We start from the raw sequence: 15,240 nt of genomic DNA on the forward strand, positions 1-15,240 counted from the left end.
TGGACTGGCAACATGACTGAGGTTTGACTGTAGAACCCTGTGCCCTGGAAACATGACTGCAGCCTGGTACTGGAAACCCATGGCCTGGGAACTTGACATTGGTTTGATTCTGGAACCCTGTGGCCTGGGAACATGACTGAGGTGTGATTCTGGAAACCTGTGGCCTGGGAACATGACATCTGTTTAGATTGTGGAATACTGTGCCCTGGGAACCTGACTGAAGGCTTGGTTCTGGAATCCTGTGGACTGGGAACATGACTGAGGATTGATTCTGGGACCATGTGGCCTGGGTATATGACTGTGGTTTGATTCTGGAGGGCATTGTCCTGGGAACATGACTGATGTTAGATTGTGGAATCCTGTGGCCTGGGAACATGACATCGGTTTGGATTCTGGTACCCTGTTGCCTGGGAACATGAAATCGGTTTGATTGTGGAAACCTGTGGTCTGGCAATATGACTGAGGTTTGATGGTGGTACCCTATGGCCTGGCAACATGACTGAGGTTTAATTCTGGATGCTTGTGGCCTGGGAACATGACTGAGGCGTGATTCTGGAATCCTGTGGCCTGGGAATATGACATCTGTTTAGATTGTGGAATACTGTGCCCTGGGAACCTAACTGAGGCTTGGTTCTGGAACCCTGTGGACTGGGAACATGACTGAGGTTTTATTCTGGAACCCTGTAGACTGGGAATATAACTGAGGATTGATACTGGAACCCTGTTGCCTGGGAACATTAAATCAGTGGATTCTGGAACCCTGTGGCCGGGGAACATGAGAACGGTTTGATTCTGGAACCCTGTGGCCTGGGAACATGTCTGAGGTTTGATGGTGGAAACCTGTGGCTTGGCAACATGACTGAGGTTTGTTCCTGGAACCCTGTTCCCTGGGAACATGACTGAGGTTTGATTCCGGAACCCTGTAGCCTGGGAACATAACTGAGGATTAATTCTGGAACCCTGTGGCCTGGGAACATGACATCGGTGGATTCTGGAACCCTGTGGCCTGGGAACATGACATCGGTGGATTCTGGAACCCTCTGGCCAGGGAACATGAGAACGGTTTGATTCTGGAACCCTGTGTCCTGGAAACTTGTCTGAGGTTTGATGGTGGAAACCTGTGACCAGGCAACATGACTGAGGGTTGATGGTGGAACCCTGTGGCCTGGAAAGATGACTTAGGTTTGATTGTGGAACACTCTGGCCTGGGAACATGACTGAGGCTTGCTGGTGGAACCGTGGCCTAGCAAAAGGACTGAGGTTTGATTGTGGAACCCTCTGGCCTGGGAATATGACTGAGGTTTAGTTGTGGTACCCTGTGGCCTGAGAACATGACTGGGATTTTATTTTTGAAACCTGTGTCCAGGGAACATGACTGAGGTTTGATTCTGGAACCCTGGGTCCTGGGAACATGACTGAGGTTTGAATCTGGAACCATGTGGCCTGGGAATATGACTGAGGTTTGATTCTGGAAACCATTGGCCTGGGAACATGCCTGATGTGAGATTGTGGAATCCTGTGGCTTGGGAACATGACATCGGTTTGGATTCTGGTACCCTGTTGCCTGGGAACATGAAATCGGATTGATTCTGGAAACCTGTGGCCTGGGAATATGAGTGAGGTTTGATTCTGGAACCATGTGGCCTGGGAACATGACATCTGTTTAGTTTGTGGAATACTGTGCCCCGGTAACCTGACTGAGCCTTGGTTCTGGAACCCTGTGGACTGGCAACATGACTGAGGTTTGATTCTGGAACCCTGTAGCCAGGGAACATAACTGAGGATTGATTCTGGAACCCTGTGGCCTGGGAACATGACATCGGTGGATTCTGGAACCCTGTGGCCAGGGAACATGAGAACGGTTTGATTCTGGAACCCTGTGTCCTGGAAACTTGTCTGAGGTTTGATGGTGGAAACCTCTGACCTGGCAACATGACTGAGGTTTAATTCTGGAAGACTGTGGCCAGGGAACATGATATCGGGTTGACTCTGGAAACCTGTGTCCTGGGAACATGACTGAGGTTTGCTTCTGGAAACCTGTGGCCTGGGAACATGGCTGAGGTTTGATTGTGGAACCCCCTGGCCTGGGAACATGACTGTGGTTTGAATCTGGAACCCTGTGGCCTGGGAACATGACATCGGTTGGATTCTGGAATCCTGTGGCCTGGGAACAAGACTGAGGTTTGATTGTGCAACCCTCTGGCCTGGGAACATGACTGTGGTTTGATTCTGAAACCCTGTGGCCTGGGAAAATGACTGAGGTTTGTTTCTGGAAGCCTGTTCCCTGGGAACATGACTGAGGTTGGATTCTGGACACCTGTGTTCTGGGAAATTGAATGAGGTTTGATTGTTGAAACCTGTGCCCTGCGAACATGACTGAGGTTTGATAATGAAAACATGTGTCCTGGGAATATGACTGAGGTTTGATTCTGGAAACCTGTGGCCTGGGATAATGACTGAGGTTTCATTGTGGAAACATGTGGCCTGGGATCATGACTGAGGTTTGATGGTGGACCACTCTTGACTGGCAAAATGACTGAGGCTGGATTTTGGAACCCTGTGGCCTGGCAACATGACTGAAGCCTGATTCTGAAACCCTGTGGCCTGGGAACATGAGAAAGGTTTGATTCTGGAACCCTGTGGCTTGGGAATATGTCTGAGGTTTGATGGTGGAAACCTGTGGCCTGGCAACATGACTGAGGTTTGTTACTGGAACCCTGTTCCCTGGGAACATGAGTGAGGTTTGCTTCTGGACACCTTTGTCCTGGGAACATGACCGTGCTTTGATTGTGGAAACCTGTGGCCTGCGAACATGACTGAGGTTTGATTCTGGAACCATGTGTCATGGGAATATGACTGAGGTTTGATTCTGGAAATCTGTGGCCTGGGAACTTGACTGAGGTTTGATGGCAGAAACCTGTGGACTGGCGACATGACTGAGGTTTGATTGTAGAACCCTCTGTCCTGGAAACATGACTGCGACCTGATACTTGAAACCCATGGCCTGGGAACTTGACATTGGTTTGATTCTGGAACCCTGTGGCCAGGGAACATGACAGAGGCGTGATTCTGGAATCCTGTGGCCTGGGAACATGACATCTGTTTAGATTGTGGAATACTGTGCCATGGGAACCTGACTGAGGCTTGGTTCTGGAACCCTGTGCACTGGGAACATGACTGAGGTTTTATTCTGGAATCCTGTGGCCTGGGAACATGACATCAGTGGATTCTGGAACCCTGTGGCCTGGGAACATGAGAACGGTTTGATTCTGGAACCCTATGGCCTGGGAACATGTCTGAGGTTTCATGGTGGAAACCTGTGGCTTGGCAACATGACTGAGGTTTGTTACTGGAACCCTGTTCCCTGGGAACATGACTGAGGTTTGATTCTGGACACCTTTGTGCTGGGAACATGACTGTGGTTTGATTGTGGAACCATGGGTCCTGCAAACATGACTGAGGTTTGATTCTGGAACCATGTGACCTGGGAATATGACTGCGGTTTGATTCTGGAAATCTGTGTCCTGGGAACTTGACTGAGGTTTGATGGCAGAAACCTGTGGACTGGCAACATGACTGAGGTTTGACTGTAGAACCCTGTGCCCTGGAAACATGACTGCAGCCTGGTACTGGAAACCCATGGCCTAGGAACTTGACATTGGTTTGATTCTGGAACCCTGTGGCCTGGGAACATGACTGAGGCGTGATTCTGGAAACCTGTGGCCTGGGAACATGACATCTGTTTAGATTGTGGAATACTGTGCCCTGGGAACCTGACTGAAGGCTTGGTTCTGGAATCCTGTGGACTGGGAACATGACTGAGGATTGATTCTGGGACCATGTGGCCTGGGTATATGACTGTGGTTTGATTCTGGAGGGCATTGTCCTGGGAACATGACTTATGTTAGATTGTGGAATCCTGTGGCCTGGGAACATGACATCGGTTTGGATTCTGGTACCCTGTTGCCTGGGAACATGAAATCGGTTTGATTGTGGAAACCTGTGGTCTGGCAATATGACTGAGGTTTGATGGTGGTACCCTATGGCCTGGCAACATGACTGAGGTTTAATTCTGGATGCTTGTGGCCTGGGAACATGACTGAGGCGTGATTCTGGAATCCTGTGGCCTGGGAATATGACATCTGTTTAGATTGTGGAATACTGTGCCCTGGGAACCTAACTGAGGCTTGGTTCTGGAACCCTGTGGACTGGGAACATGACTGAGGTTTTATTCTGGCACCCTGTAGACTGGGAATATAACTGAGGATTGATACTGGAACCCTGTTGCCTGGGAACATTACATCAGTGGATTCTGGAACCCTGTGGCCGGGGAACATGAGAACGGTTTGATTCTGGAACCCTGTGGCCTGGGAACATGTCTGAGGTTTGATGGTGGAAACCTGTGGCTTGGCAACATGACTGAGGTTTGTTCCTGGAACCCTGTTCCCTGGGAACATGACTGAGGTTTGATTCCGGAACCCTGTAGCCTGGGAACATAACTGAGGATTAATTCTGGAACCCTGTGGCCTGGGAACATGACATCGGTGGATTCTGGAACCCTGTGGCCTGGGAACATGACATCGGTGGATTCTGGAACCCTCTGGCCAGGGAACATGAGAACGGTTTGATTCTGGAACCCTGTGTCCTGGAAACTTGTCTGAGGTTTGATGGTGGAAACCTGTGACCAGGCAACATGACTGAGGGTTCATGGTGGAACCCTGTGGCCTGGAAAGATGACTTAGGTTTGATTGTGGAACACTCTGGCCTGGGAACATGACTGAGGCTTGCTGGTGGAACCGTGGCCTAGCAAAAGGACTGAGGTTTGATTGTGGAACCCTCTGGCCTGGGAATATGACTGAGGTTTAGTTGTGGTACCCTGTGGCCTGAGAACATGACTGGGATTTTATTTTTGAAACCTGTGTCCAGGGAACATGACTGAGGTTTGATTCTGGAACCCTGGGTCCTGGGAACATGACTGAGGTTTGAATCTGGAACCATGTGGCCTGGGAATATGACTGAGGTTTGATTCTGGAAACCATTGGCCTGGGAACATGCCTGATGTGAGATTGTGGAATCCTGTGGCTTGGGAACATGACATCGGTTTGGATTCTGGTACCCTGTTGCCTGGGAACATGAAATCGGATTGATTCTGGAAACCTGTGGCCTGGGAATATGAGTGAGGTTTGATTCTGGAACCATGTGGCCTGGGAACATGACATCTGTTTAGTTTGTGGAATACTGTGCCCCGGTAACCTGACTGAGCCTTGGTTCTGGAACCCTGTGGACTGGCAACATGACTGAGGTTTGATTCTGGAACCCTGTAGCCAGGGAACATAACTGAGGATTGATTCTGGAACCCTGTGGCCTGGGAACATGACATCGGTGGATTCTGGAACCCTGTGGCCAGGGAACATGAGAACGGTTTGATTCTGGAACCCTGTGTCCTGGAAACTTGTCTGAGGTTTGATGGTGGAAACCTCTGACCTGGCAACATGACTGAGGTTTAATTCTGGAAGACTGTGGCCAGGGAACATGATATCGGGTTGACTCTGGAAACCTGTGTCCTGGGAACATGACTGAGGTTTGCTTCTGGAAACCTGTGGCCTGGGAACATGGCTGAGGTTTGATTGTGGAACCCCCTGGCCTGGGAACATGACTGTGGTTTGAATCTGGAACCCTGTGGCCTGGGAACATGACATCGGTTGGATTCTGGAATCCTGTGGCCTGGGAACAAGACTGAGGTTTGATTGTGCAACCCTCTGGCCTGGGAACATGACTGTGGTTTGATTCTGAAACCCTGTGGCCTGGGAAAATGACTGAGGTTTGTTTCTGGAAGCCTGTTCCCTGGGAACATGACTGAGGTTGGATTCTGGACACCTGTGTTCTGGGAAATTGAATGAGGTTTGATTGTTGAAACCTGTGCCCTGCGAACATAACTGAGGTTTGATAATGGAAACATGTGTCCTGGGAATATGACTGAGGTTTGATTCTGGAAACCTGTGGCCTGGGATAATGACTGAGGTTTCATTGTGGAAACATGTGGCCTGGGATCATGACTGAGGTTTGATGGTGGACCACTCTTGACTGGCAAAATGACTGAGGCTGGATTTTGGAACCCTGTGGCCTGGCAACATGACTGAAGCCTGATTCTGAAACCCTGTGGCCTGGGAACATGAGAAAGGTTTGATTCTGGAACCCTGTGGCTTGGGAATATGTCTGAGGTTTGATGGTGGAAACCTGTGGCCTGGCAACATGACTGAGGTTTGTTACTGGAACCCTGTTCCCTGGGAACATGAGTGAGGTTTGCTTCTGGACACCTTTGTCCTGGGAACATGACCGTGCTTTGATTGTGGAAACCTGTGGCCTGCGAACATGACTGAGGTTTGATTCTGGAACCATGTGTCATGGGAATATGACTGAGGTTTGATTCTGGAAATCTGTGGCCTGGGAACTTGACTGAGGTTTGATGGCAGAAACCTGTGGACTGGCGACATGACTGAGGTTTGATTGTAGAACCCTCTATCCTAGAAACATGACTGCGACCTGATACTTGAAACCCATGGCCTGGGAATTTGACATTGGTTTGATTCTGGAACCCTGTGGCCAGGGAACATGACAGAGGCGTGATTCTGGAATCCTGTGGCCTGGGAACATGACATCTGTTTAGATTGTGGAATACTGTGCCATGGGAACCTGACTGAGGCTTGGTTCTGGAACCCTGTGCACTGGGAACATGACTGAGGTTTTATTCTGGAATCCTGTGGCCTGGGAACATGACATCAGTGGATTCTGGAACCCTGTGGCCTGGGAACATGAGAACGGTTTGATTCTGGAACCCTATGGCCTGGGAACATGTCTGAGGTTTCATGGTGGAAACCTGTGGCTTGGCAACATGACTGAGGTTTGTTACTGGAACCCTGTTCCCTGGGAAAATGACTGAGGTTTGATTCTGGACACCTTTGTGCTGGGAACATGACTGTGGTTTGATTGTGGAACCATGGGTCCTGCAAACATGACTGAGGTTTGATTCTGGAACCATGTGACCTGGGAATATGACTGCGTTTTGATTCTGGAAATCTGTGGCCTGGGAACTTGACTGAGGTTTGATGGCAGAAACCTGTGGACTGGCAACATGACTGAGGTTTGACTGTAGAACCCTGTGCCCTGGAAACATGACTGCGGCCTGGTACTGGAAACCCATGGCCTAGGAACTTGACATTGGTTTGATTCTGGAACCCTGTGGCCTGGGAACACGACTGAGGCGTGATTCTGGAAACCTGTGGCCTGGGAACATGACATCTGTTTAGATTGTGGAATACTGTGCCCTGGGAACCTGACTGAAGGCTTGGTTCTGGAATCCTGTGCACTGGGAACATGACTGAGGATTGATTCTGGGACCATGTGGCCTGGGTATATGACTGTGGTTTGATTCTGGAGGGCATTGTCCTGGGAACATGACTTATGTTAGATTGTGGAATCCTGTGGCCTGGGAACATGACATCGGTTTGGATTCTGGTACCCTGTTGCCTGGGAACATGAAATCGGTTTGATTGTGGAAACCTGTGGTCTGGCAATATGACTGAGGTTTGATGGTGGTACCCTATGGCCTGGCAACATGACTGAGGTTTAATTCTGGATGCTTGTGGCCTGGGAACATGACTGAGGCGTGATTCTGGAATCCTGTGGCCTGGGAATATGACATCTGTTTAGATTGTGGAATACTGTGCCCTGGGAACCTAACTGAGGCTTGGTTCTGGAACCCTGTGGACTGGGAACATGACTGAGGTTTTATTCTGGAACCCTGTAGACTGGGAATATAACTGAGGATTGATACTGGAACCCTGTTGCCTGGGAACATTAAATCAGTGGATTCTGGAACCCTGTGGCCGGGGAACATGAGAACGGTTTGATTCTGGAACCCTGTGGCCTGGGAACATGTCTGAGGTTTGATGGTGGAAACCTGTGGCTTGGCAACATGACTGAGGTTTGTTCCTGGAACCCTGTTCCCTGGGAACATGACTGAGGTTTGATTCCGGAACCCTGTAGCCTGGGAACATAACTGAGGATTAATTCTGGAACCCTGTGGCCTGGGAACATGACATCGGTGGATTCTGGAACCCTGTGGCCTGGGAACATGACATCGGTGGATTCTGGAACCCTCTGGCCAGGGAACATGAGAACGGTTTGATTCTGGAACCCTGTGTCCTGGAAACTTGTCTGAGGTTTGATGGTGGAAACCTGTGACCAGGCAACATGACTGAGGGTTGATGGTGGAACCCTGTGGCCTGGAAAGATGACTTAGGTTTGATTGTGGAACACTCTGGCCTGGGAACATGACTGAGGCTTGCTGGTGGAACCGTGGCCTAGCAAAAGGACTGAGGTTTGATTGTGGAACCCTCTGGCCTGGGAATATGACTGAGGTTTAGTTGTGGTACCCTGTGGCCTGAGAACATGACTGGGATTTTATTTTTGAAACCTGTGTCCAGGGAACATGACTGAGGTTTGATTCTGGAACCCTGGGTCCTGGGAACATGACTGAGGTTTGAATCTGGAACCATGTGGCCTGGGAATATGACTGAGGTTTGATTCTGGAAACCATTGGCCTGGGAACATGCCTGATGTGAGATTGTGGAATCCTGTGGCTTGGGAACATGACATCGGTTTGGATTCTGGTACCCTGTTGCCTGGGAACATGAAATCGGATTGATTCTGGAAACCTGTGGCCTGGGAATATGAGTGAGGTTTGATTCTGGAACCATGTGGCCTGGGAACATGACATCTGTTTAGTTTGTGGAATACTGTGCCCCGGTAACCTGACTGAGCCTTGGTTCTGGAACCCTGTGGACTGGCAACATGACTGAGGTTTGATTCTGGAACCCTGTAGCCAGGGAACATAACTGAGGATTGATTCTGGAACCCTGTGGCCTGGGAACATGACATCGGTGGATTCTGGAACCCTGTGGCCAGGGAACATGAGAACGGTTTGATTCTGGAACCCTGTGTCCTGGAAACTTGTCTGAGGTTTGATGGTGGAAACCTCTGACCTGGCAACATGACTGAGGTTTAATTCTGGAAGACTGTGGCCAGGGAACATGATATCGGGTTGACTCTGGAAACCTGTGTCCTGGGAACATGACTGAGGTTTGCTTCTGGAAACCTGTGGCCTGGGAACATGGCTGAGGTTTGATTGTGGAACCCCCTGGCCTGGGAACATGACTGTGGTTTGAATCTGGAACCCTGTGGCCTGGGAACATGACATCGGTTGGATTCTGGAATCCTGTGGCCTGGGAACAAGACTGAGGTTTGATTGTGCAACCCTCTGGCCTGGGAACATGACTGTGGTTTGATTCTGAAACCCTGTGGCCTGGGAAAATGACTGAGGTTTGTTTCTGGAAGCCTGTTCCCTGGGAACATGACTGAGGTTGGATTCTGGACACCTGTGTTCTGGGAAATTGAATGAGGTTTGATTGTTGAAACCTGTGCCCTGCGAACATGACTGAGGTTTGATAATGAAAACATGTGTCCTGGGAATATGACTGAGGTTTGATTCTGGAAACCTGTGGCCTGGGATAATGACTGAGGTTTCATTGTGGAAACATGTGGCCTGGGATCATGACTGAGGTTTGATGGTGGACCACTCTTGACTGGCAAAATGACTGAGGCTGGATTTTGGAACCCTGTGGCCTGGCAACATGACTGAAGCCTGATTCTGAAACCCTGTGGCCTGGGAACATGAGAAAGGTTTGATTCTGGAACCCTGTGGCTTGGGAATATGTCTGAGGTTTGATGGTGGAAACCTGTGGCCTGGCAACATGACTGAGGTTTGTTACTGGAACCCTGTTCCCTGGGAACATGAGTGAGGTTTGCTTCTGGACACCTTTGTCCTGGGAACATGACCGTGCTTTGATTGTGGAAACCTGTGGCCTGCGAACATGACTGAGGTTTGATTCTGGAACCATGTGTCATGGGAATATGACTGAGGTTTGATTCTGGAAATCTGTGGCCTGGGAACTTGACTGAGGTTTGATGGCAGAAACCTGTGGACTGGCGACATGACTGAGGTTTGATTGTAGAACCCTCTGTCCTGGAAACATGGCTGCGACCTGATACTTGAAACCCATGGCCTGGGAACTTGACATTGGTTTGATTCTGGAACCCTGTGGCCAGGGAACATGACAGAGGCGTGATTCTGGAATCCTGTGGCCTGGGAACATGACATCTGTTTAGATTGTGGAATACTGTGCCATGGGAACCTGACTGAGGCTTGGTTCTGGAACCCTGTGCACTGGGAACATGACTGAGGTTTTATTCTGGAATCCTGTGGCCTGGGAACATGACATCAGTGGATTCTGGAACCCTGTGGCCTGGGAACATGAGAACGGTTTGATTCTGGAACCCTATGGCCTGGGAACATGTCTGAGGTTTCATGGTGGAAACCTGTGGCTTGGCAACATGACTGAGGTTTGTTACTGGAACCCTGTTCCCTGGGAACATGACTGAGGTTTGATTCTGGACACCTTTGTGCTGGGAACATGACTGTGGTTTGATTGTGGAACCATGGGTCCTGCAAACATGACTGAGGTTTGATTCTGGAACCATGTGACCTGGGAATATGACTGCGGTTTGATTCTGGAAATCTGTGTCCTGGGAACTTGACTGAGGTTTGATGGCAGAAACCTGTGGACTGGCAACATGACTGAGGTTTGACTGTAGAACCCTGTGCCCTGGAAACATGACTGCAGCCTGGTACTGGAAACCCATGGCCTAGGAACTTGACATTGGTTTGATTCTGGAACCCTGTGGCCTGGGAACATGACTGAGGCGTGATTCTGGAAACCTGTGGCCTGGGAACATGACATCTGTTTAGATTGTGGAATACTGTGCCCTGGGAACCTGACTGAAGGCTTGGTTCTGGAATCCTGTGGACTGGGAACATGACTGAGGATTGATTCTGGGACCATGTGGCCTGGGTATATGACTGTGGTTTGATTCTGGAGGGCATTGTCCTGGGAACATGACTTATGTTAGATTGTGGAATCCTGTGGCCTGGGAACATGACATCGGTTTGGATTCTGGTACCCTGTTGCCTGGGAACATGAAATCGGTTTGATTGTGGAAACCTGTGGTCTGGCAATATGACTGAGGTTTGATGGTGGTACCCTATGGCCTGGCAACATGACTGAGGTTTAATTCTGGATGCTTGTGGCCTGGGAACATGACTGAGGCGTGATTCTGGAATCCTGTGGCCTGGGAATATGACATCTGTTTAGATTGTGGAATACTGTGCCCTGGGAACCTAACTGAGGCTTGGTTCTGGAACCCTGTGGACTGGGAACATGACTGAGGTTTTATTCTGGCACCCTGTAGACTGGGAATATAACTGAGGATTGATACTGGAACCCTGTTGCCTGGGAACATTACATCAGTGGATTCTGGAACCCTGTGGCCGGGGAACATGAGAACGGTTTGATTCTGGAACCCTGTGGCCTGGGAACATGTCTGAGGTTTGATGGTGGAAACCTGTGGCTTGGCAACATGACTGAGGTTTGTTCCTGGAACCCTGTTCCCTGGGAACATGACTGAGGTTTGATTCCGGAACCCTGTAGCCTGGGAACATAACTGAGGATTAATTCTGGAACCCTGTGGCCTGGGAACATGACATCGGTGGATTCTGGAACCCTCTGGCCAGGGAACATGAGAACGGTTTGATTCTGGAACCCTGTGTCCTGGAAACTTGTCTGAGGTTTGATGGTGGAAACCTGTGACCAGGCAACATGACTGAGGGTTGATGGTGGAACCCTGTGGCCTGGAAAGATGACTTAGGTTTGATTGTGGAACACTCTGGCCTGGGAACATGACTGAGGCTTGCTGGTGGAACCGTGGCCTAGCAAAAGGACTGAGGTTTGATTGTGGAACCCTCTGGCCTGGGAATATGACTGAGGTTTAGTTGTGGTACCCTGTGGCCTGAGAACATGACTGGGATTTTATTTTTGAAACCTGTGTCCAGGGAACATGACTGAGGTTTGATTCTGGAACCCTGGGTCCTGGGAACATGACTGAGGTTTGAATCTGGAACCATGTGGCCTGGGAATATGACTGAGGTTTGATTCTGGAAACCATTGGCCTGGGAACATGCCTGATGTGAGATTGTGGAATCCTGTGGCTTGGGAACATGACATCGGTTTGGATTCTGGTACCCTGTTGCCTGGGAACATGAAATCGGATTGATTCTGGAAACCTGTGGCCTGGGAATATGAGTGAGGTTTGATTCTGGAACCATGTGGCCTGGGAACATGACATCTGTTTAGTTTGTGGAATACTGTGCCCCGGTAACCTGACTGAGCCTTGGTTCTGGAACCCTGTGGACTGGCAACATGACTGAGGTTTGATTCTGGAACCCTGTAGCCAGGGAACATAACTGAGGATTGATTCTGGAACCCTGTGGCCTGGGAACATGACATCGGTGGATTCTGGAACCCTGTGGCCAGGGAACATGAGAACGGTTTGATTCTGGAACCCTGTGTCCTGGAAACTTGTCTGAGGTTTGATGGTGGAAACCTCTGACCTGGCAACATGACTGAGGTTTAATTCTGGAAGACTGTGGCCAGGGAACATGATATCGGGTTGACTCTGGAAACCTGTGTCCTGGGAACATGACTGAGGTTTGCTTCTGGAAACCTGTGGCCTGGGAACATGGCTGAGGTTTGATTGTGGAACCCCCTGGCCTGGGAACATGACTGTGGTTTGAATCTGGAACCCTGTGGCCTGGGAACATGACATCGGTTGGATTCTGGAATCCTGTGGCCTGGGAACAAGACTGAGGTTTGATTGTGCAACCCTCTGGCCTGGGAACATGACTGTGGTTTGATTCTGAAACCCTGTGGCCTGGGAAAATGACTGAGGTTTGTTTCTGGAAGCCTGTTCCCTGGGAACATGACTGAGGTTGGATTCTGGACACCTGTGTTCTGGGAAATTGAATGAGGTTTGATTGTTGAAACCTGTGCCCTGCGAACATGACTGAGGTTTGATAATGGAAACATGTGTCCTGGGAATATGACTGAGGTTTGATTCTGGAAACCTGTGGCCTGGGATAATGACTGAGGTTTCATTGTGGAAACATGTGGCCTGGGATCATGACTGAGGTTTGATGGTGGACCACTCTTGACTGGCAAAATGACTGAGGCTGGATTTTGGAACCCTGTGGCCTGGCAACATGACTGAAGCCTGATTCTGAAACCCTGTGGCCTGGGAACATGAGAAAGGTTTGATTCTGGAACCCTGTGGCTTGGGAATATGTCTGAGGTTTGATGGTGGAAACCTGTGGCCTGGCAACATGACTGAGGTTTGTTACTGGAACCCTGTTCCCTGGGAACATGAGTGAGGTTTGCTTCTGGACACCTTTGTCCTGGGAACATGACCGTGCTTTGATTGTGGAAACCTGTGGCCTGCGAACATGACTGAGGTTTGATTCTGGAACCATGTGTCATGGGAATATGACTGAGGTTTGATTCTGGAAATCTGTGGCCTGGGAACTTGACTGAGGTTTGATGGCAGAAACCTGTGGACTGGCGACATGACTGAGGTTTGATTGTAGAACCCTCTATCCTAGAAACATGACTGCGACCTGATACTTGAAACCCATGGCCTGGGAATTTGACATTGGTTTGATTCTGGAACCCTGTGGCCAGGGAACATGACAGAGGCGTGATTCTGGAATCCTGTGGCCTGGGAACATGACATCTGTTTAGATTGTGGAATACTGTGCCATGGGAACCTGACTGAGGCTTGGTTCTGGAACCCTGTGCACTGGGAACATGACTGAGGTTTTATTCTGGAATCCTGTGGCCTGGGAACATGACATCAGTGGATTCTGGAACCCTGTGGCCTGGGAACATGAGAACGGTTTGATTCTGGAACCCTATGGCCTGGGAACATGTCTGAGGTTTCATGGTGGAAACCTGTGGCTTGGCAACATGACTGAGGTTTGTTACTGGAACCCTGTTCCCTGGGAAAATGACTGAGGTTTGATTCTGGACACCTTTGTGCTGGGAACATGACTGTGGTTTGATTGTGGAACCATGGGTCCTGCAAACATGACTGAGGTTTGATTCTGGAACCATGTGACCTGGGAATATGACTGCGTTTTGATTCTGGAAATCTGTGGCCTGGGAACTTGACTGAGGTTTGATGGCAGAAACCTGTGGACTGGCAACATGACTGAGGTTTGACTGTAGAACCCTGTGCCCTGGAAACATGACTGCGGCCTGGTACTGGAAACCCATGGCCTAGGAACTTGACATTGGTTTGATTCTGGAACCCTGTGGCCTGGGAACACGACTGAGGCGTGATTCTGGAAACCTGTGGCCTGGGAACATGACATCTGTTTAGATTGTGGAATACTGTGCCCTGGGAACCTGACTGAAGGCTTGGTTCTGGAATCCTGTGCACTGGGAACATGACTGAGGATTGATTCTGGGACCATGTGGCCTGGGTATATGACTGTGGTTTGATTCTGGAGGGCATTGTCCTGGGAACATGACTTATGTTAGATTGTGGAATCCTGTGGCCTGGGAACATGACATCGGTTTGGATTCTGGTACCCTGTTGCCTGGGAACATGAAATCGGTTTGATTGTGGAAACCTGTGGTCTGGCAATATGACTGAGGTTTGATGGTGGTACCCTATGGCCTGGCAACATGACTGAGGTTTAATTCTGGATGCTTGTGGCCTGGGAACATGACTGAGGCGTGATTCTGGAATCCTGTGGCCTGGGAATATGACATCTGTTTAGATTGTGGAATACTGTGCCCTGGGAACCTAACTGAGGCTTGGTTCTGGAACCCTGTGGACTGGGAACATGACTGAGGTTTTATTCTGGAACCCTGTAGACTGGGAATATAACTGAGGATTGATACTGGAACCCTGTTGCCTGGGAACATTAAATCAGTGGATTCTGGAACCCTGTGGCCGGGGAACATGAGAACGGTTTGATTCTGGAACCCTGTGGCCTGGGAACATGTCTGAGGTTTGATGGTGGAAACCTGTGGCTTGGCAACATGACTGAGGTTTGTTCCTGGAACCCTGTTCCCTGGGAACATGACTGAGGTTTGATTCCGGAACCCTGTAGCCTGGGAACATAACTGAGGATTAATTCTGGAACCCTGTGGCCTGGGAACATGACATCGGTGGATTCTGGAACCCTGTGGCCTGGGAACATGACATCGGTGGATTCTGGAACCC

Source organism: Balaenoptera borealis (genome assembly GCF_965194805.1).
Source record: "Balaenoptera borealis genome assembly, chromosome: 19".
In the NCBI taxonomy this organism is placed as follows: domain Eukaryota; kingdom Metazoa; phylum Chordata; class Mammalia; order Artiodactyla; family Balaenopteridae; genus Balaenoptera; species Balaenoptera borealis.